General features: G+C 37.8%; 1 pseudogene; it reads left to right on the forward strand.

Moving 5' to 3' along the window:
* The first annotated feature begins 6,910 nt into the window (after positions 1–6,910).
* Positions 6,911–8,444, forward strand: LOC132521542 (DNA primase small subunit-like; annotated as a pseudogene).
* The last annotated feature ends 14,415 nt before the right edge of the window (positions 8,445–22,859 follow it).

Genomic DNA, 22,859 nt, shown 5'->3' on the forward strand with positions numbered 1-22,859 from the left:
AGCTTACCATTTATCAATGGTATCTTTCACTGACAGAAAATCTTACTGTTGATAACATCATAACAACTGGCGTTTTCATCTCATAGTTTGTGCTTTGAAGGTCTTGCAAAAATCTTTTCCTACCTATGGTCCACAAATTATTCTACTAATTTTCTTCTAAATATAAGAAATAATTTTCTTCTACATAGAAGAACAGTAGAAGAATAACCTTGTGGTCTATGATACTTATGGTGCAAATTCCACATCATTTATCTATAACATATTTGAAATCTGCCTTTGTATCAGAGATAAGGAGTACCCATGCTTTATTTTTCTCCAATTAGAGAAATTGTTTTCCCTCATATCTTTTAACGATTGATTTTGGTGCCATTTCATAATATATCATGTTTCCATAAATGCATGTATCTATTTCTAAAGTTTCTATTCTGTTTGACTTATATATTTGTCTCTTCTGGTATAAGGATAATATTGGTTTTATAACTATAGCTTTGCAGAATGTCTTAAATCTGGTCAGTATTCTCATTTACCTTCTTAAAGTGAACCCAGCAATCTCTAGGTGTTTACTTAGTCTCCAACATAAATTTTTGAATAAATCTGTTCAGTTATACCACAGATCCAGCTTAATTATTTTTGAGATTACATTGGATTTGTAAAGTAATTTGGAGAAAATTGGTAATATTTGACACATTTAGTATGTTATGTCATTCCATGAATATGATATACCTTTTTATTCATTAAAAGTTGTTTAATAAACTTAATACAACAACCTTTAACTTTTTCTTTTATTTTTTTTCTGTGGGTGGCAGCAGTTTTAATAAGCAAGGGAGCTTACACATGAGGCTTGTCTTGGGCAACCACAAGGCAAGTAGATTTCTGCCAAAATCTTGCCAGAATCTTAAGAATTTAAATAGAGGCCTTAATAAGGCTCAGTCACATATACAGTCCAGATGGGCTCAATAACACATTACTCTGTCAAAGCTGCATCCTTGAACTGGCTTCTAGTATGAGAACAGAAGATGGAACATTTATTCCAAGGCAGGGGGTGGGGGCAGATGGTAAGGAGCTTGTGGGTCAAGAGGCATTCATGTCCTCTCAATAACTTCCTGCAACAATTACTGAGAGAAGAATAGAGTATAAAATATCCTATGACATATGGTATTTTTTAAAGATGTATATTTCATTAGAAAAAGCCTAAGTGTAAGCTCATCTTGCTGATTATCTCTGCATAGCATAATAATATCTGTTGTTATTTTTGTGTGTGATTTACTAAATTTAAAAATTTTCTATAGTAAACATGCATTATTTCTGTAAGTAGACCAAACACACACACACACACACACACAATTTATTTGTTTGTTTGTTTATAACCAAGTCATAATCGAACAAAGATTTTTAACATGGCTAAACTGTAAAATGCTTATCCCCTGCATTCTTTGGGTTGATCCTCACAGGACCCCTATCTGGTACATAAGGCAAAAATTATTATCACACCTCTTAATAAATGGGTGTTTATTAAGCACTTATTATGTTTTACACTCTGGGCTGAAACATAATAATGGACAAGATAGACATGGTCCAGGCCCTCATACAACTTACAGGTAAGGAAAAAAGTCCCACTGAGGGATTAAAATACTTATCTGAGGTCACACAAGCAGAGTGCCAGGAGCCATGCTAGATTTCATGTCTTCTTTTTTTTTTTTTTTTTTTTTGCGGTACGCGGGCCTCTCACTGCTGCGGCCTCTCCCGCTGCGTAGCACAGGATCCGGACGTACAGGCCCAGCGGCCACGGCTCACGGGCCCATCCGCTCCGCGGCACAAACCCGCGTACCCTGCATCGGCAGGCGGACTCTTAACCACTGCACCACCAAGGAAGCCTCCTGTCTTCTTTAAATCACTTTACTACAAGTTTCAGGAGCACTTTTAAAGAAACAGTTTAGGAAATGATTATATTCGAAGAGTGAGGTTAAAATCTGGGTGTCGGGCTTCCCTGGTGGCGCAGTGGTTGGGAGTCTGCCTGCCGATGCAGGGGGCACGGGTTCGTGTCCCGGTCCGGGAGGATCCCACGTGCCGCAGAGCGGCTGGGCCCGTGAGCCATGGCCACTGGGCCTGCGCGTCCGGAGCCTGTGCTCTGCAGCGGGAGAGGCCGCAACAGTGAGAGGCCCGCGTACCGCAAAAAAAAAAAAAAAAAAAAAAAAAAAAAAAAATGTGGGTGTCATTAATGCCAGGTAGATTTGAGGCTTTCACCAGTGGAAAATGAGCCATGATAGATTCCTGAACACGGGAGTAACTTTAACTGACTGAAAGGAAATTAGTTTACCATTGGTATAGGACCACCTTTTCTTTAGCCGAGGAAACCTCCCGGCTGATTACATTTTCTCTACTGTCCTCTTGCTCTATGTTTCAATTCAGCTTTGATTCCATTGCCATAATTATATTTTTAAAATACAATTCTGGTCATGCCATTTAACTTTTGTAAAAGCCTTCCATACGCCCCAACAAAAGTAGGCTAAAATTTAAAGTAATAATATTTACAGTTTGGCTCCAGTATATCTGTATAGTTTTGCATCCATTTGTCTACACAGCCATGTGCTCTAAACTCTGTTCACTCCAATCTGCTTATCTTGTCCCAATAAGTTCTGAGTTTTATTTATGTAAATTTGTTTAATACATTTAATACAACTATTTTCTTAATAAAATTACATATTCTTGCCAAGTTAGCTCCTGTTTTATAGCTTTTGTTGACTTTAAGTTGATTTAGTGAGTATTGCTGGATTTAAACATATATTAAATATAACATATTTATACACTATATAAATACATCATACACTTATATACATATATTATATGTATCATATATACCATATATGAGGTGGAAGGCTTCACGGAGGAATTAGTGTTCTTCTAGGAAGAGACACCAGGGAGCTTGTTTACTCTCACTCTGCCATACGAGGCCCCAGCAAGAAGGCAGTTATCTGCAAGCCAGAAGAGAGCCCTCAATGGAGAACTGAATGGGCCAGCACCTTGATCTTGGACTTCCCAGTGTCCAGAATGGTAAGAAATAAATTCCTGTTTAAGTCTATGGTTACAGTAGCCTGAGCTGACTAATATAAATTTGATACCAAGAAGTAAGGTGGTGCTACAACAAATATCTATAAATGTGGAAGCAGCTTTGGAACTGGGTAATGGGTAAAGACCTGCCTGATGAGTTCTGAGCTATACGCTAGAAATACGGACATTAAGAGTGATTCTGAGGAGCTCAGGAAAAAAAAAAAAAAGAAGAGAGCTGGAGAGAAAACTTCCATCTTGTTAGAAAATACATAGATAGGGCTTCCCTGGTGGCGCAGTGGTTGAGAGTTCGCCTGCCGATGCGGGGGACGCGGGTTCGTGCCCCGGTTTGGGAAGATCCCACATGCCGCGGAGCGGCTGGGCCCGTGAGCCATAGCCGCTGAGCCTGCGCATCCGGAGCCTGTACTCCGCAACGGGGAGAGGCCACAGCAGTGAGAGAGGCCCGCGTACCACAAAAAAAAAAAAAGAAAGAAAGAAAAGAAAATACATAGATAATCATAAGCAGAATACTGGCAAAAATATGGATGTTAAAGGCCATTTTGAGGTCTCAGATGGAAGTGAGGAACATGCTATTAGAAACCAGAGGAAAGGTAATCCTTGTTATAAAGCAGCAAAGAACTTGGCTGAATGTGTTTGTGTGCTAGTGTTTTGTAGAAGGTAAAACTTGCAAGTGATGAAACTGGATATTTAGCTGAGGACATTGCTAAGCAAAACATTGAAGGAGCAGCTTGTTTCCTCTTGCCTCCTTATAGTAAAATTCAAGAAGAGATGAATTGAAGAAGGAATTGTTAAGCAAAAAGGAAACAAACTTTAAAGATTTGGAAAATTCTCAGCCTGTCCATATTTCAAAAAATGAGAAAGTGTATTCAGAAGATAACACCAAGGATATGGCTGGACCATCACTTGATAAAGAGATTATGAGATTATATAAGCAGAAACACTGCCAGTTTGAATTGAAGGGTATCAAGACAGGATGAAATAAAGAAAGGTTATTGGACTTCTTAGATTCTACAGGACAGGACAATAAAGATTTTCGGCTGCAAACATGCACTATTCTTCAAGAAAAGAAAAGAATGAATGACAGTGAAAGAAAACAAGCTTATAGATACAGAGAAGAACAGATTGGTGGCTGCCAGAGGCTGGGGGTGGGGGTGGGTGATGGTGGACAGAATGGGTGAACGGGGTCAAAATGTACAAACTTCCAGTATGGGCTTCCCTGGTGGCGCAGTGGTTGAGAGTCCACCTGCCAATGCTGGCGGCGCAGGTTCAGGCCCTAGTCCAGGAGGATCCCGTGTGCCGTAGAGCGGCTGGGCCCATGAGCCATGGCTGCTGGCCCATGAGCCATGGCTGCTGAGCCTGTGCTCTGGAGCCCCTGAGCCACAGCTACTGGGCCCATGGACCACAACTACTGAGGCCTGTGTGCCTGGAGCCCATGCTCCACAGCGGAAGGGGCCACCGTGGTGAGGGGCCAGTGCACCGCAACGAAGAGTAGCCCCCCACTCGCCGCAACCAGAGAAAGCCCGCACGCAGCAATGAGGACCCGATGCAGCCAAAACTAAATAAATAAAATTTTTAAATAAAATAAATAAGTCATGAGGGTGTAACCTACAGCATGGTAACTATAGTTAACACTGTATTGCATACTTGAAAGTTGCTAAGAGAGTAGATCTTAAAATTTTTCATCACAATAAAAAAAATTTTGTAATTGCAGATGCTGAGGGATCTTAACTAGACTTACTGTGGTGATCATTTCACTATATATACAAATATCAAATCATGTTGTACACCTGAAACTAATATTATCTTGTATATCAGTTATACCTCAATTTAAAACAAAGGAAAGAATCGCCCTGCATACAATTCAGAGATCATTAAGGCCACCACTTCGGTTTCAACAGGCCATATGGCTCCCGACTGAAGCTGTGGGGCTGGTGTCACCCAGAACCTTCAAGGCTAGATTCTCTCACCTGGAAGAGGCTTGGGGAAATGACCTCCACCTGACAGAGTTTTGAGGGCATGACCCCCGCCCTGCACAGCTGCAGGAGCAGAACTGTTGCCTCAATGGTTCCAGAAGGCAAAGCATCAAACAAAAGAGGATTATTCTGAGACTTATAATCTGATGGAATTCACCATGCTAGTTTTTGACCTGCTTGTGACTCATCACCGCTTCCTTCTTTCCTACTTCTCCCTTTTGGAATGGGGGTGTCTGTACTATGCTCGTCCCACAATTGTATTTTGGAAGCACAGAGCTTGTCTGGTTTCACAACTTTACAGCTGGAGAGGAATTTTTGCCTCAGATAAATCATACCTCGATTAACACTGATATCTGATTTTCTATTTAGATGAGACTTTGGACTTTGAATTTAGAATTAATTCTCAAAAGATTTAAGGCTTGGGGCTACTGGAATGGTGTGAATATATTTTGCATGTGAGAATGACATGAATTTTGTGGAGCCAGGAGTGGAACAGTATGGACTGAACCGTGTCTTTCCAAAATTCACATGCTGAAGTCCAAACCACAAATGTGATGGCAGCTGGAGGTGGAGACAGATTTCAATGAGGTCATGAAGGTGTGACCCTTATGATTAAGGCCCTTATAAGAAGAGACATCAGAGAGCTTGCTTCCTCTCTCTCCACCATGTGAGAACAGTGAGAAGGTAGCCTTCTGCAACCCAGGAAGAGAGCCATTACCAGGGAACTGAATCCTCATAGCGGGCTTCCCAACCTCCAGAAATGTGAGAAATAAAAGCGTGTTGTTTAAGCCACTCAGTCTATGGTATTTTGTTACGACACCCAGTGCTCAGTAATACAAGTTTTGTCCAAGTTTCTTTGTATTTCCTTCTTTGTTTGTATTTCTTTCTTTATTTTGTCCAAGTTTCTCCGTATATCTTTTATTTATATTTTTTCCATTTTTCCTTTCCTGCCCTGCACTTGACAGATCAGATTTCCTTTGATGGGTTTAAATTCATACATCCTTCAATTTTTTTCTGGTTGCTGCCTCTCCTTTCATTTTTTTAAAAATTTAACAATATCTCTATCTTCCTGAAATACAGAATAGATACTTAAATATATTCTATCTTCCATGGTACCCAAGCCCTTCCATGGCCTTCTCCCCCAGCAAGTTCTTTTTTTCACTAGACTTAAAAAAAAAAAAAAATGCATAACAGACTAATAAAGAACTATTCTTAAAGAAAATATAGGAGCATATATTTATGGTCTTAGGATAGGGAAAAATACTCTTAAGCCAGTTCCTCTCCCCAAAATGTGAGTAATGCTAACTTTTTGCATTATTTTAGATAGTCGATGAACCAGAGTCAAGTACCAATTGAGTGGTTTCTTTTTCTCACTGTTTTGAAATTTAGATAACCAGGTCTGAAAGAATCAACTGAAGCTTTACTCAGACAGAAACCATGTCTTATTTTGGCCAATTTCTTAACCATTTTGGCCTTGAAGTTTTGGAGACTAATAAGCAAATTCTGAACTCTATCTCAAGTTAATTCATACTCTGTGGAGCTCAGACCCCTGGCAGCAGTTCCACCTGAGCAGAGAGAGCAAATAAGCTTACCCTTCCCCCTCTATTTCAACCTCCGCGTCCTCATGCATACACGGGTTTTAAGGGGTTTGCAGCAGGCAAGTCGTAGTGTACTAAAAATCACACTGGGAGCTTCCGGGTTGGTGAACAGAGCGGAAATTCAGGAGGAGCGGCGTGCCTGGGGAGTACCTGGGACATCCCGCCCCTTCCCACACACCTCGCCCTGCCTCACGTATCTCTTCACCGGGCTGCTGATTCTTAATATGCTTAAGGGCTCACCTTTCCGCAGAAAAACTTCTTTCTGGAGTAGGCATGGCCTCCTTCTCTCCATCTGAGCGTTGGACCCACTGTCAGAGCGGATGGGCAGAGATGCTGCAGAACCTCCGGGCGCCAGGCCATCTCCCAGGCGCGAGCTACAACTCCCGGGGGCGGCTGCAGACGGCCGCTGACGCCGCGACGCGCCTGCGCAGTGGCCGAGGCTGCGGTTTGAGGTTCCCGCCAATTCTCTGGGCCATCCCGCCTGGGACGAGTTCCGCGCTCTGTGGAGGCGTTGGACGCAGCCCAGCTGCCCAAGCTGCTTAAGCTTTATTACCGGAGGCTGTTTCCATAGGCCCAGTACTGTCGCTGGCTCAACTTTGGCGGAGTGATAAAGAATTACTTTCGGCACCGTGAATATTCATTTACGTTGGAAGGATATTTACGTTCACTACCAATCCTTCAACAACCAGAGTGATCTGGAAAAGAGGATGTAGACAAATGTTCTAAGTGCTGGGCTCTCATGACATCGGTCATATGCACCATCGACAGAGCCCTGAAGGAGGATTTGGGATTTTTTTTTTTTTTTTTTTTTTTGCGGTACGCGGACTTCTCACTGTTGTGGCCTCTCGCGTTGCGGAGCACAGGCTCCGGACGCGCAGGCTCAGCGGCCATGGCTCACGGGCCCAGCCGCTCCGCGGCATGTGGGATCTTCCCGGAACGGGGCACGAACCCGTGTCCCCTGCATCGGCAGGCGGGCTCTCAAACACTGCACCACCAGGGAAGCCCGAGGATTTGGGATTTAAGCATCGTCTCTGGGTATATTCTGGAAGGAGAGGTGTTCATTGCTGGGTCTGGGATGAATCCTAAAATTGCCCTCTGAAGTACTTTCTGGGGTAGTTGAGTATTTGAGCCTTGTTAAGGGTGGCCAAGACGTTCAGAAAGTTCACCTATGTGAAAAAATTAACCCTTTTGTCAGAAAATCTATAAACATAATAAAAAGAATACATTGACGAATATGTCTTGATCAAGATATACTTGAAAATAAAGCTGGAATAAGATTGTAGGCCTTGTTTCTGAAACAATTCATGATGAACATCAACAAAGCTTCCAAAATCATCACCGTTCGCTTCAGGGTTGGGAGCATTTGAAGAAGGTAGCCAGCAGGTGTCAGAATAACATCGAAAATGACAAATGTGGACCCTGGCTATAGTGAGAGATCGCGCTCCAGTACTGTTTTCCACAGCTGGATATCAGTGTTAGCAAAGGAATCAACCATTGACTGAAGAGGCCTTTTAGTGGTCAACCTAAAACAGATTGCACTGTGCTTATTGATTTACAGAAAGTAGATCAGTTTGATCCATTTACTGTACCAACCATAAGCACCATGTGCCATGAATTGGATACTATTTCCACTAGTGAATAGGAAAAAGAGAAGGAAGGTGAATCTGATATTAAGCATAGAATCAGAGATTATAAGAAGACCAGCCTAGCTCCTTATGTAAAAGTTTCTGAACAGTTTCTTGAAAGTTTAAGTAAATCAACAAAAGGAGAAGTTATTGAGAAGAGTGATTTACAAAAACACTTCTGAAGATAACAACTCCCTTCAAACCAGTGTGGATATCTTCTACCTTCAACCAAGAATCAAATACTTCAAGATCCATTTAATAAATATGGCAGAACCACATATGCATTTTATGCTCAAAGCAATCTTTTTTTTTAAGAAATAATTATGTTGAAAAGATTCCTGAGACCACCAAAGGAGAGTGTCAAGTTTCCTGGAAGGAGCCATAATGGGAAGAATAAGTGGATTGCAGATAAATGTGTAAAATTTAATATTGTACAAAGACAATTCTAAGATTTCTGATATGAATACACAGTTCTCCTGGTTGCCGTATACAGAGGTAAGTGAGCAGTAATATGTCTAAAATTTTAATCTCAGTTCACTGGATACACCCTCCATATTTCTGGAATGGATGTTCTAGGTGAATGAGGGCTTTGTCCTTAAGTCTTAGACACTTAAGTTAATTGTATGTGGAGCGTGTCACTTCCTAATTTTGCTCACTAATATTTTTATTGGTCAGAGCATAGCCCACTGACCATCTTTTAAAAGTTATTTTGAACTAGACATCTAAACCTACCAAAACTTCAAAAGATATGAGTTACTAGATTACAATATTAGGGTCCAGTAGAGTATTTTTTACAGCTATTGCAATTGTAACTCCTAACTTCTTCCCTCAGAGAACAATTGGATTAGTCTACCTTAAAGAAGCAGCTTAGAAAAAATAACCAACTTCATTTCACCAACATAAAACCTGTTGTATTTGTCAAAACACTTGGACTTTCCATATATCTAGATACTTAAATTGAATCTTAAAGGTTTTGTTTCTTCCATGTTTGACTTTGTGTGATACATTTTGAACTGTCAGATTTATTTTGCTTGGTTTTACAACCAATCTGAACAAAGCAGTTGTTCTGGTTTACATTCTATCTTCTGAGAAACCGGCTTTTGGGCTAGTGCTTTCCGTGACAATGAAATTTTTCTTTCCTTTAACATTGTTTTCTCTATAGTCACACAGTCTTTTTTTTTTTTAATCTTTTGGTTTATATACAACAGATGCTATAATGTAGTCAACACATTTAAATGCCTTGCATTTCTTTCTTTTCTAATTTTTTTAAAGAAATATTAAAGACTGTGTACAAAAACCAAATACTCTGGATTGCGGTCTGTATATGAGTATCAAGAAAGTGGCTCAGTAAGAAACAATCTAGAGTTTATCTGGGAGAAAACCCAGATCAGTGTTCCTTATGAGAAGCATTGAGGTTTTAGTCCCACCTACTGTCCTAAACATGGAATCACATCTTGGAAATAAAATCTTATATGTCATGGGCAAGACTCAAAGACTAGGCAGCTAGCATGAGGCTGGGCACTGACTCAAAGCAGGTACAGTCAAAGGGATGTTTCTTGGTGTTTCTTCATTACTATCCTGAAAAACAACCATGCTAAAGAAGCTATTCTTAGATCTAAGGAATTTACCAAATCTTTACAGGGCCAGTCTATAGAAGTACTCACTGATATATCAACTTTAAAAAATAGGAAGGTTTGAGATGATAGAAATCCTGATTTGATAGAAATAAGAATGGATGGTGACGGCAGTCAGGATGGCAGTAACACCTGGGAATAAGAAAGTTCACACACATCTAAGGGTAGTTTTACCTATACACGAATGAGGTCATATTGTGTGGTTTTTTTCTTTCTTTTAGTGCAAGTGGAAGATTTCAATACACCCATATTGGAGTTGGATTGAGATAGTACACAAAAAACAGGTAAAGACATACAGGCTATAAATAGTGCAATTGGTATATCTGATTACATAACTATGGCTATATATGTGAAGGGTCTTAAATTCACCAAATTGAGAATAATCTTTTGGAAATTAAAAAAAAATCGTGCACTTAGCTAAAATGAATATCTTAAATCCAAAAAGTAAAATGTTTATATATCATATTCTCATAATATAATAAAACTAGAAAGAATTTTAATATCATAGTTATTGGGGAGTTAAGCAGCACACCCATCTCTTAATCAAAGGAAACAGAAAAATAAAATTATAAACTAAAAATCAATGAAAAGGAGAATACTTTATAACTGAACCTAGGGGTTACAGAAAAAGCAAGATTGAGGAAAAATTGTACCCTCACAATACTTTTTTATTATTAAAAAAAGATGAAAAATAGAGGAGTTGGTATTTACCTTAAGCTATTAGAAAAAGAATGACAATCTCAAATAAGGAAGAGAATTAGTAAAGGTGAAAAGGACTAATGTGCTTAAAAACATTTTATTAAGAAAAAATAATATAAAACAAAAACATGCCTATTTGTGTCTGTTTGGAGTGGCCAAACACAGTATTATTTCAAAGTCATCGCAGCAAAGTTTTCAAAGTCTGACTGCCTCATAAACCCAAATCAGAGGCATTTTCACATTTTTAATCATTACCTTTATCAAAATGTATCGATGCTCTAATTTTGAATTGCCATAAGTGTTTCTTACCAACCAAGTTGGGCCCATTTTGATGTTTCACATATTCCTGCATAGAGGTTAGGAGTGATTGCCAAACATTTTTTGTAGAGGGCCCCAAAGTAAATATCTTCGGCTTTGTGAGCTGGTGGTGTCTGGCATCTGTCTCAACCACTCAACCTGCCATTGTTGCTCAAAAGCAGCCATAATCAATATATACATGAAAAAAATGTGGCTGTTTTCCAATACAAATTTGTTCATAAGAAAAAAAAGAGGGATTTGGGGATGAATTTGGCCTATGGGCTGTGTGTGCTGACTCTGGGTTAGAGTTACTGATTTCAGTAAGTGAACAGGAACCATTTATATGCATGTGAATATACAAGCAAGTTCAATTCACAAAGAAGAAGATATTCAGTTGAGAATAATAATAGTGATAATAATAATTATAATTACTGTTATATTTATCATTCTGGTGGGGCCTTTCTATAGGTCAGGCACTTTATATAGTGTTTTACGTGTAATTTCTCGCTTAATAGCCACATCAACCTGTGAAGTAGGTACTGATATCATTGCCCTATGGCAGAGGAAGAAATAGGAGTCTAGACACTTAATATATTTATCTAATGTTCTAGTTGAAAGGTAGTAGTTTGGGATTTAAAGTCATCTCTGCTGAGTCCAAGTTCTAAACAGCTCCACAGAAATACTTGGAAGTCAGGGTGTCATATACCTGACAAGTCAGGGTATTTTTCCTGGGTGCAGGGAGCTATTTCTCCATGTTCATTTTTCTGTGAAGGAACTTTCACTCCGTTTCTCAGGAAGGAACACTTCATCACATCCTCCTTTCCCACCTTATTCCAGTATTGAGCTCTCCCCATGGTAGAAGAAGTGAGCATTCTGATTGAGTCCGCCCTTCCCTGAATCACATAATCATGAGGTTAGGACCCAGGCATTATGATTTAGGCAGCATGAACCCAATTATCTCTTGTCTTTTGGGAGAGAACTGTGTCTAGGAAAAGCTAATGCTTGCTCTTGTAAATTCCATGGAGTATGCAGAAGAAGCAGGGCTTCTTTTAGGCCCAGCTCATCCACCTGCAATGAGACAGACAGGTCAGTGACCTGAGGGTCTCAAGTCCTAGGATCAAAATAAAGGTAGAAAGACCCTGCTACACTCTTCACTCCAGCTTTACTGGTAAAAATTCTGAGCCTATTTTAATACTTACTTGCTTTTTGTCTGACTTAAGTTGGTTAAGTTCCCAAAGATGGGAAGAGTGATTAATTAGGCTCCCTCAAACCTCTTGACAATAGGAACCATAGAGATTACAATACATGTCTGAGGCTACTTAAGAACAAGTCCGGATTGTTTCTGGAATGTTGTCATCTACCTAGAGTGTACCCAAAGGCAGAGTAACTCTAAAATCTGCTGATTTTCTCTCCATTTGACAACTCTTTAAGAAAGTTTCTTAAATAATTGCCTATAATGAAGTTAATGGAAAACGAACAAATTACAGCCTGATCATGAAATGGGCTAGAACTGAACCTAATGAGACAATATGAAATTGCAAAAGACTATGGAATGAATTACAAGGGTCAGTGGTCATCATTACATAGATGAACTGTTTGACATGATGAAGTTCAACTGTGAAGTGATGATTGATGCAAGAACAAGTATGTAAGAGGAAGGATAGTCACCAGCCTCTGTTTTCATGGAGTTTTAATGTTCATCCCTAATGTAAGAAGAATTTAATTCAGACCCAAAGATAAAGTCTTTAACTGAAAAAATGGTGGCAAGGCCAATAAGTTACTGAGCTGAGGAAAAAACTCATTTGTCTATGACATTTTAAATGGCTTCTTCTTTTAGATTCTAGATTCTAGAGATATTACCTAAGCCTATGACTCAGGACACTCATCAGAACTATGCTTTCATGCAATCAAACAGAAATAACAGATTCTCTTGGCATCATTTAGTGAGATCACAGCCTGTCAGTTTGCACTCTGCACCTACTGGGAAAGCAAAACTTTGTTTGGGTTGTGAGAATTCTCCCCGAGTAAGTGTAACTGAGGAGAGAGGGATGTCTGGCAGGTAGAAAGTTTTTTCTTAAATTACTTTGAGGACTAAAACTCGTTAATCACACGTCATTTAAGAAGCACAGTCAGAAGATACTTTGGAATTATTCCTGGTTTATCTACATAGCATCAGTAATAATATAAAAAGAATATAGGTTTTTTTCCCCAGTCTGTTGTGTTTGAGTATAAGATTATACCAAGATATGAATTCTTTCCACTGTTATTTAAATATAAATCCAATCAGCCTCAGAAAGCTTCTGACCAGCAGATAGATAGCATAGATGTACAAAAAATGGGAAAAGATAAACATATTAATTGGAAACAATGAAGAAATTGAGTTTTGGATTATGGGTAAATTAATGAAAGACTGTACTATAGTGGAAAATATACTACTTGAAATGTAAGTTATAGTTTAGGATATGGATGAAGGGAGTAATTAACACAGAGGAAAATGTAAACATTGCTTCTAGAAAAGTTTGTTTCGAACAATATAATTCCAGAATGCCTTTTATGTAATAAAGTTTATATATAAAAATGATATATGCTTGGATTTATATCATTAGTTCTCAGGAGCTATTGTTTTTTTTTTCCTCTGATAATCTTAAACAATGGAATAAAAAAATTGGTACTTTATAGATTAAGCACATAACATGTTTTTACATCTACATTGCCTCTCTCCCTTCTCTCACTATCAATCTTTTACTCCTCCAGGGGTAATCCAGTTTTGTTTTGTTTTTTTTTTTGGCGGTACGCGGGCCTCTCAATGTTGTGGCCTCTCCCGTTGCGGAGCACAGGCTCCAGATGCGCAGGCTCAGCGGCCATGGCTTACGGGCCCAGCCGCTCCGTGGCATGTGGGATCTTCCCGGACCGGGACACGAACCTGTGTCCCCTGCATCGGCAGGTGGACTCTCAACCACTGCGCCACCAGGGAAGCCCCGTAATCCAGTTTTGAAAAACTAAGATACTATATTGAAGCCACTTAAAGCATCTCTGAAAACAAAACAAAACTGAATGACATTAACTTTATAAAGTTCCAAGAATTAATTTAATTGTCTCTGTCCTCAGCAATAGCAAAATAATTGACTCTTTGAGGTGAATCAATACTAGTCCTTTTGCTCCTTTGCCAACCTTGAAATAAAAAAAATAATAAGTTATGGGTATACTGTAGGGGTATTACATTCCTATTGCTGTTGTAGCAAATTATTACAAACATAGTGGCTTAAAACAACACAAACTCATTACCTTATAGTATGGAAGGTCAGAAACCTTAAAATCCAGGTGTCATAGGGGCTACATGTTTTCTGGAGGCTATAGAGAGGAATCTGTTTCCTTGCCTTTTCTAGCTTCTAGAGCCCTCCTGCACTCTTTGGCTCATGGCCCCTCATTCCATCTTCAAAACTATCTCTGACTCTGATATCCCTGCCGCCCTCTTATAAGGACCCTTGTGATTACATTGGACCCACTCAGGTAATCCAGGATAGTCTCCCTAGTCAGAGGATCCTTAACTTAATCACATTTTCAAAGTCTCTTTTGCCAGGCAAGTTAACATTGATATTCTGAGGACTGGGATATGGACATCTTTGGCAGGAGAGGAGGAAGATAGTGTTCTGTCTGCTTCAGTAGCATTTACAAACCTGAGTCTAAATTTAATGTGGTCTAGGGAAGAGAAAGAAAGTAATACAGATGAAAAAAGGAAAAGACCTCTTTGGAAACAGTTTAAGTTCCTTCCTTATCACTAAAACTATAATACAATGAAAGAGGTTAATATAATCCCTATGGGATATTAAATAGGAAATAAGTTCTGTTAAGGCAGAAGCTGGTCTTTTTTTGGAGAGTAATTTTTAAAATTTGGACCGTAATGTATTTAAACAATTTATAGATTATTTCCCCATTATCTGCCTTATCTGTCCTTCTGCAGATATGTAAATGGAGGTCAGAGAAAAAAATAGAAAAAAACCTCCACATTCAAGAAATTTTATAAAAAGTATCTATCTGACCAGCTTCATGATTATATTTTAGTCCAAGTCCTACCATTTCCTATGTAAATTATTATAAGTGTCTAGTTACTGGTGTTTCTTCAAGGCTGTTTCCTACAATCTATCCTACAGATTATTCTTCTTAACACAAGCTGCTTGTACATCATTTTGTTGCTTCAACACCTTAAGTCATACCACTTGACAGACTGATTCATTGGTTAATCATTCTTTCATTCATTAGTTCATTCTACTGATATTTTATTGGCCAATTTCTAGAGTTTATGCTAGACACTGGATGGGTGTGTGTGTGTGTGTGTGACAAGCACAAAACAATATAAATGTGTGAGTTTTTACAGCCTTTTCCAAGCTCACCACCACTGAGAATTATTTTGTTACTTGAGGGAGACAGTAGCCTACTGCTTACTGATAGACAGTGGACTCAGATTTTCTAAGTTCAGACAGGGCTCAACCATTTATCATCCCTCTGATCTTGATAGATTACTAACTCCTTTGTGCCTCATATCTTTTCTCAATAAAATGAGAATTGTTTTAGCCTTTACATAGTGGGGTTTTTGAAGTTTGAGCCAATCCATGTAAAGTACTGAAATCAGCACCTGACACATTAAGAAGCCCTTAGTAGATGTTAACCATTAATATTTCCCAGCCCTCACTTATTTCTTTAAGGATTTCCTACTAACCAGAGATCCCCATACTTATCCTAATAGTGAGTAAAAGGAAAAGCTGGAGAAGAAGAGAGGCTAGTGGGATTTGCTTTGGCTAAATCACAGGATTTCTCTTGGGAGAGAAAACAGGAAAGAGAAAAGAAACAGAGATGACTAGGAGGTATAAGAAATATTGAAAGTGAAAAAAAATGGGGAAATGATTTTTAAGAACATGCCTTAGTAAGATACTGAGATTTGAGAATTTTTAAGAGAATATAGTAGAGACTAAAATTGCTTTTATTTAAGGTTGCCAGATCGTTTTTTCATTCATTTCCATTCAACAAATTATTAATGAGCCAACACTATGTGTCATATCCTGTGCTAGATGGTCATGATAGTCATGAAGAGAAAAAACAAACTAGGTTTCTGTCTGCATTTAGTTTTTGTAGAAGCAGGATGACAAACATTGAATAATCAGACATGCAGATGTTAAATTATTAATGTTGTAATTGCTACAATTGTAAAAGTAGAGCAGCTTAATATACTCAGGATTGTCAACGAAGCTTTCCCTGGAATCTGAAGGATGAGTAAGTGAAGTAGTATAGCCTTTTCTAGGAACTAAAGGAAGAAGTGCGGCTGAGGTACATTCAGTGAGGTGGTGCTTGGAGTGAAAGGAGACTGAATGGGTAGAAAGATGTCAGACCATGTGGGGTCCTGAGGATCTTAATAATGATTTTGATCTTGTCTTTAGGAGAAATGGGTTGATATAATCACTTTTACATTGTTAGAGGGTTTTTCTTCAGAGACTGCCTGGAATAGAAGAGGATATATGAATGGGCCAGTAGGTGGCTATTGCATTAGTACTGGTGAGAGCTGATAGTGGCTAGGAACAGCATAGTGATGTCATAAATGTGGAGAGTATATGGATTTAAAAGCTGTTTAAAAGTGTATCAATAGGTTTCACTAATAATGAAGGAGTGGGTAGAGGATCAATAAGAAAGTGCCACGGATGACTCCTAATTTCTGGCTTGAGTAACTAGTTGGACAGACAGCAGCTGTTTCCTGGGAAGACTGGAGGGGACTAGAAACTGTGTAAGATTTATTTTTGACTCATTGAAAACTCTCTCCTCAAAATGAAAGCAGAGTTCATCTAGAATTAAAATCATCACCCTAGAGATGAGTCAAGAGTACTGATTAACTACGAACATATGATATTGAAATTTACTGTTGAAAGGCATGCAAGTTGACCAGACTAGAGTTGTGATTTGGAGGAAAAAGTTTATCCAATCAGAAGATATAAAATATTCTTCACAATGGTTTTTTTCTTTTTTTTTTTGGTTTGTTTGTTTTCATTTCACAGAGAAATCCAGGGAAACTTCTCTGTAAGATTGCAAACTAAACAATATTTTCAACCCACCCTGCATGAAAACCCAATTTCTAAACAGTAGGACTCTTCTTGGCTGGAAGGTGATGGTCATTATTATACATGCCTGAATGAATTTAAATCCCTTGCACTGCCTTTCTGGCTGAGGCTGAAGACTTTGGCTACTGCTATAAAATTTGAAAATAGTAAGGGTTGTTTTCTACCAGAAACTGAAGAAGTTCTGTGCAAAGAAGAGGAGAATATGACTTTGTTTAAAAGAACAATATTCTCTTGTTACAGATGAGAGATGGAAACCATTGAAGAAACACAAAAATGCTGTCAATTGTGTGAAGGGTCAGGCACTAGTAGACAATATTTCAGCAGAGGATGACCTCATTACACTAGAGGTAGTGCAGTAATTTGGATTCATATGCAGAATTTATAACAACTCTTTTAACAAGAAGGGTAGAAATAATCTGCCTATGGGTTTAAAGAGAAGAAGTTCTACTCTGAGTGACAAGTCAAGGAGCCAGTATTTGGAAGATCGCTACAAGTTGAACAAGATATGAAGGAATCTTTCTTCAAGAAGAGGTCTGTCTTAATCACACACCTAGCACACGTCTTGATTACTTGGTAAAGTCAGTGAAGAGCGAAGAGAAGAAAGAAGATAATTGTGGCAGGATTCTAGGACTTAGAAAAAAGAAGCAGGCAGATTTGAGGAACTAGATGTCATGCAGGTGAACCTTAACTCCTTGAAGAAAGACATCCCAAGCCCCTCATGGGCTATTTTGCCAATCCCCTCTAAGATCACCAGAGCAAGCCTAAGGCAGAGCTGAAGAAAACATTACTTACAATATTTGTTTCTGAAATCAAGGTTGATTACAAAATGGATTACTATGACCACTTAAAGACCCATGCCCTTACATTTCCCAGAACCCTCCTTGAAAAATGAATGATTTTATTATTAGTCTGCTGAGTACACTTGCACATTTCAATTTGGTAGCTATATGAGTGTTCAAAAACATATGAGTAATGTGTTATGAGCACAAAGGAGTGATTCACCCTGTCTGGACAACTTGTACAAGTTAGCCCCAAGGCTAACTTTAAAAAAAAAAAAATTTTAATTGTGGTAAAAAAACCACAAAATTTTTAAATTTTAAATTAAAAAAAATTTAATTGTGGTAAAAAACATAAAATTTACTATCTTAATTTTTAAGTGTATAGGTCAGTAGTGTTAAGTATATTCACATTGTTGCACAAACAGATCTCTGGAACATTTTCATCTTGCAAAACTCAAGCTCTATAACTCATTAAACAACAACTCTCCATTTCCCCCTTCCCTCAGCCCCTGGCAACCACCATTCTACTTTCTGTTTTTATGAATTTAATTACTTTAGGTACTCATGTAAGTGGAATCATACAGTATCTGTCTTTTTGTGACTGGCTTATTTCACTTAGCATAATGTCCTTAGGATTCATCCATGTTGTAGCATGCTTAAGGATTTCCTTCCTTTTTAAGGCTGAATAATATTCCATAGTATATATGTACAACATTTGGTTTATCCTTTTATCTGTTGATGAACATTTGGGTTGCTTCCACTTCTTGGCTATTGTGAATAGCGCTGCAGTGAACACAGGAGTGCAAATACCTTTTTAAGATCCTGCTTTCGATTCTTTTGGATACATACCAAGAAATGGGATCGCTGGATCATATGGCAGTTCTATTTTTAATTTTTTGAGAAACCACCATACTGTTTTCCATAGAAGTTGAACCACTTTACAATCTCACCGACAGTGCAAAAGGATTCCAATTTCTCCAAGGAGTGTTTTTTAACTAGATTTTTTATTTTATATTTATTAAAGGTTAATATATATATTAATATTGCACATATATTAATATATCTATAGAAGAGTACATATGTAAGTGTATACCTCAGTGAATTTTCATAACATGGTTATAGTACGACCATACAATCAACACATAGATAAAAATATAGAAAATACCAGCACCCAAGAAGTTCCCTCTGTGCCCCATCTCTGCCACTTTCCCCCAAAGAAACCATTATCCTGACTTTTATCACCATAAATTATTTTGGCAGATTGCAGTGTTTTATAGCAATAGAATCCTAAAGCATGTACTCTTTTGTATATATCATCTTTAGCTGAATATTATGATTTTGAGATTTCATCCAAATTGCTGTATACAGCAGTGATTGGAATATACCATAATATGTATCCATTTGTACTACCTTGATAAAGTATTAATTTAAGGTAGAGACTCAATAAATCAAGAATCCACTGTGTAATCTCTGGGAAATTCATCCTTCCTCCTCCCAAAATAATAACACAATCTATAGTTAATAAAAGGGAAAATAGAAATATTAAAAATGCATTTGATTAATTCATAACAAGTCAAGAAAGAAGAAAAAGGAAATGAGCAAAAGGGAAAAATGGAAAAAAGTAAGCTGATAGATCTAGATCCAAATATACCAGTGATACCATTAAAAGATGAAGATGTTCATTCTGGATCAAAATAGATCTAACTATTTTCTGATTATAATAAACATACTTTAAATGTAAGAAAGGTTGAAAGTAAAATGATATAAAAGATTATGCCATGCAATATCAACCAAAAGAAAGAATGTGTAGTTTTACTAAGGTAATACAAAAATACTTTAAAGCAAAAAGCATCACTAGAAATCAAGATGATATTTCATAATGATAAAAGGTTGAACATACTGAGGAGATATCACAATATTACATCTTTGTATACCCAAAATATAGCTTTAAAATATAGAGAGCAAATATTGACAACATCATATGAAAAATACACAAATCCACAATCATAATAGGATATTTTGCCATACCTCTTTCACTAGCTCATATAAGAAAGCCACAAAAATCAGGAAGCATATAACATATTTGAACAACACTGTTAACAAAAATGACTGACATATAGAACATTCTACCTATTAACAACAGAATACACTTTTCCCCCAAGCGCACATGAAGCATTTAACAAAATAGACCATGTCTTGAATCATAAAACCCAAGGTTTAAATATCATACAGAATATTTATCTGACCACAATGAAATTAAGCAAGTAGAAAATAAGAAATAACAACAACACAACAACAAAAAGAGATCTCTAACTTTAGTGATTAAATAACACACTTCTAAATAGCCCATTGGACAAACTGTGAAGAAAATCAGGCAATATTTTGAGCTAAATGAAAATGAAAAGAAAACAAACAGAAATTTATAGAATGCAGCTAAAGTGGTGCTATGTGAAATTTATAGACTTAAATGCATATTGTGGAAAGAAGAAAGGCTAAACATTAAGAATTGGAGAGGGCTTCCCTGGTGGCACAGTGGTTGAGAGTCCGCCTGCTGATGCAGGGGACACGGGTTCGTGCCCCGGTCCGGGAGGATCCCACATGCCATGGAGCAGCTGGGCCCGTGAGCCATGGCTGCTGAGCCTGCGCATCCGGAGCCTGTGCTCCACAGCAGGAGAGGCCACAGCAGTGAGAGGCCTGTGCTATGGCAAAAAAAAAAAAAAAAAAAAAGAATTGGAGAATCCATCTAAAGAAGCTAGGAAATAACAGCAAATCAAACCAAAATACAAGAGAAGAAAATAAAGATAAGATGCACAAACAATGAAATAGAAAACTAATTAACAATAGAGGACTCAACAGAACTAAATTTAGTTCTTTAAAAAGACTAAGAAAAAAAATCTTTTTAAATAACAAAACTGATCAAGAAAAAATGAAATTACCAAATCAAGAATTTTAAAAATGGAACATCATTACATATTCTAGTATACAAAGATAAGAGCGAGTATAATGGACAACTCTGTTCCAGTAAGTTAAACATTTAGATGAAGTAGACAAATTTCTTAAAAATGTAATTTTCCAAATTTGTCTTGGGAAGAAATGGAAAATGTGAATAATTCTATACTTATTTAAAAATTTGAATAAGGCTTTAAAGCCATGGTTTCTCATGTGAACTTTTCTAGACGTATACATAAACTCTTTCAGAAAATAGAAAAGTGATTGCTGGTATAAGGTCAGCATAACCATGGATCCAATATCTGACAAGGATATTATAAGAAGGACAAGTTGTATACTAATGTCTCTCATGATCATAGATGCAAAAACCCTAAACAAAATATTAGCGTATCAAATCCAATAATAAGTAAAAAGGGTAATAAACCATGATCATACTGATATATCTTCAAGAATGGAAAGCTGGTGGGACATTAGTAAAGCATTTTATTCTAGACTCCCTTTTCCAAGCCGGGGCTCCTTCTCAGCTGAATTCTGAATGATTTGCCTCTTTTGCTTCTTGATTTTTCCAATTTCCTTTTTTTATATTATCATATTTCCTTTCCCTTGCCTTTCAGAAGTCTTCTTAATCTTACAGTCTGTAACTGTGCCTACCAACCACAATTCCAAATCTCCTTTAGGAATACTCAGGCAGCCTTGAGTAAACAGTTTCGGGCATACAACTCTCCCTGTTGGAGCAATTTCTGAGTTCCCTAACTCAGCCTGTTCTAGTGAAGTATATTTCTGTATGGCTTCCTATGTTCCCTCCAACTGGAGCTGAACAAACTCATATACCTTTTGAAACTTGCATTAGGACTGAAATTATGTTATAAACACTGCCCAGCCAGCTACATTGTCTTCAGTAGGTTTATATAGAAAACAGAATCTGAAGTAAAAGCTTATGTGCCTGCTTTTTATTGGTGATTGCAACACCACAGGAGCTGAGGTCTGAGGGACCACAGTCACCCTAAAGCAACTATACTCCGATAAAAATTTTTTTTAAAAAAGCATAAGCAAATAGCTTTTGCTTCAGGTTCTGAGTTTTTAAAGGGGGAGAACAGATATACAGGAGTGAGGCAGCCGCAGCTTTGTAACAAGGATAAGTTTTTGTTTTGGCTTGCTGGATGTTTTCATAGAAGCAGTATGGAGCTGCCGCATCTCAAATAGTCCAAACCAGAAGGACATTGAGAGAAAATGTATTCTGGTTCCCTCTGACCCCTTATCTCTCATTGGTCAAAGTTTTCCCCATGGGGGATTACTTTGCCTTCACTTCTAGGTGTCTCACCTGAGTGTCTCAGCTCCCATCAGGAAGCCAAATTCCTCCACATGTTGCATGGAACTTTTTTTGAGTCAGAGGTAGTGGGATGATTAAGCATCACAAAATTTAGCATTAGATTGTTCTGCTATAGTTGGAACAAGGTCCACCTAAAGTCAGTGGATTTACAGTAGCTGGGACCAAAGAATTGGTCTAGGAACTGTAGGTGAGCTTGAGATCTGTGGTGACAGTAAGCGGTGCCCCATATATGCATATAGCCTGACTCTGCCTGTTAAACTCCAGAAGTACATTCCATGCTTCCAGTGTTGCCTTTCTAATGAACAAAATTATTTGCTGGTCTATAATTTGATGCTCAAGAACACTGTTAGATAGACTCTCTGGTTTTTTGCCTATTCCATACTACTACATTTTTAAAATCTGGGACATACCTCCTAGCAGAGCACCTTCAAGTTAATATCCCCAAGTAATTTATCATTCAAAAAATAAATCACACATTGAAATTCAGAATATATTAATAAGACCAATGCTAATAGCAAGATTTATCAAAACCAGAAATTCTACCCCAACACATTTTGTTTCATATTTTATAGCACTTCTTAGAGTACACTGGCTAGTTGTGTTAACCTATCTTGAGTGCCCTATGCACTTCTCAGACACTATAAAACTTGGTGTGGTGACTAAAACTGGATAAAGTTTATATGATTATAAATAATAGTCTCTGTAAAATGAAATACCTTTAAAAAATAGTGGAAGCAGAGAATTGGTAGTTAGAAGTAAGGAATAAAAATGACCAATATGCTAGTTGGTTTTCATGTTGTTTAAC

The sequence above is a fragment of the Lagenorhynchus albirostris genome, chromosome 6 (genome assembly GCF_949774975.1).
Source record: "Lagenorhynchus albirostris chromosome 6, mLagAlb1.1, whole genome shotgun sequence".
Taxonomy (NCBI): Eukaryota; Metazoa; Chordata; class Mammalia; order Artiodactyla; family Delphinidae; genus Lagenorhynchus; species Lagenorhynchus albirostris.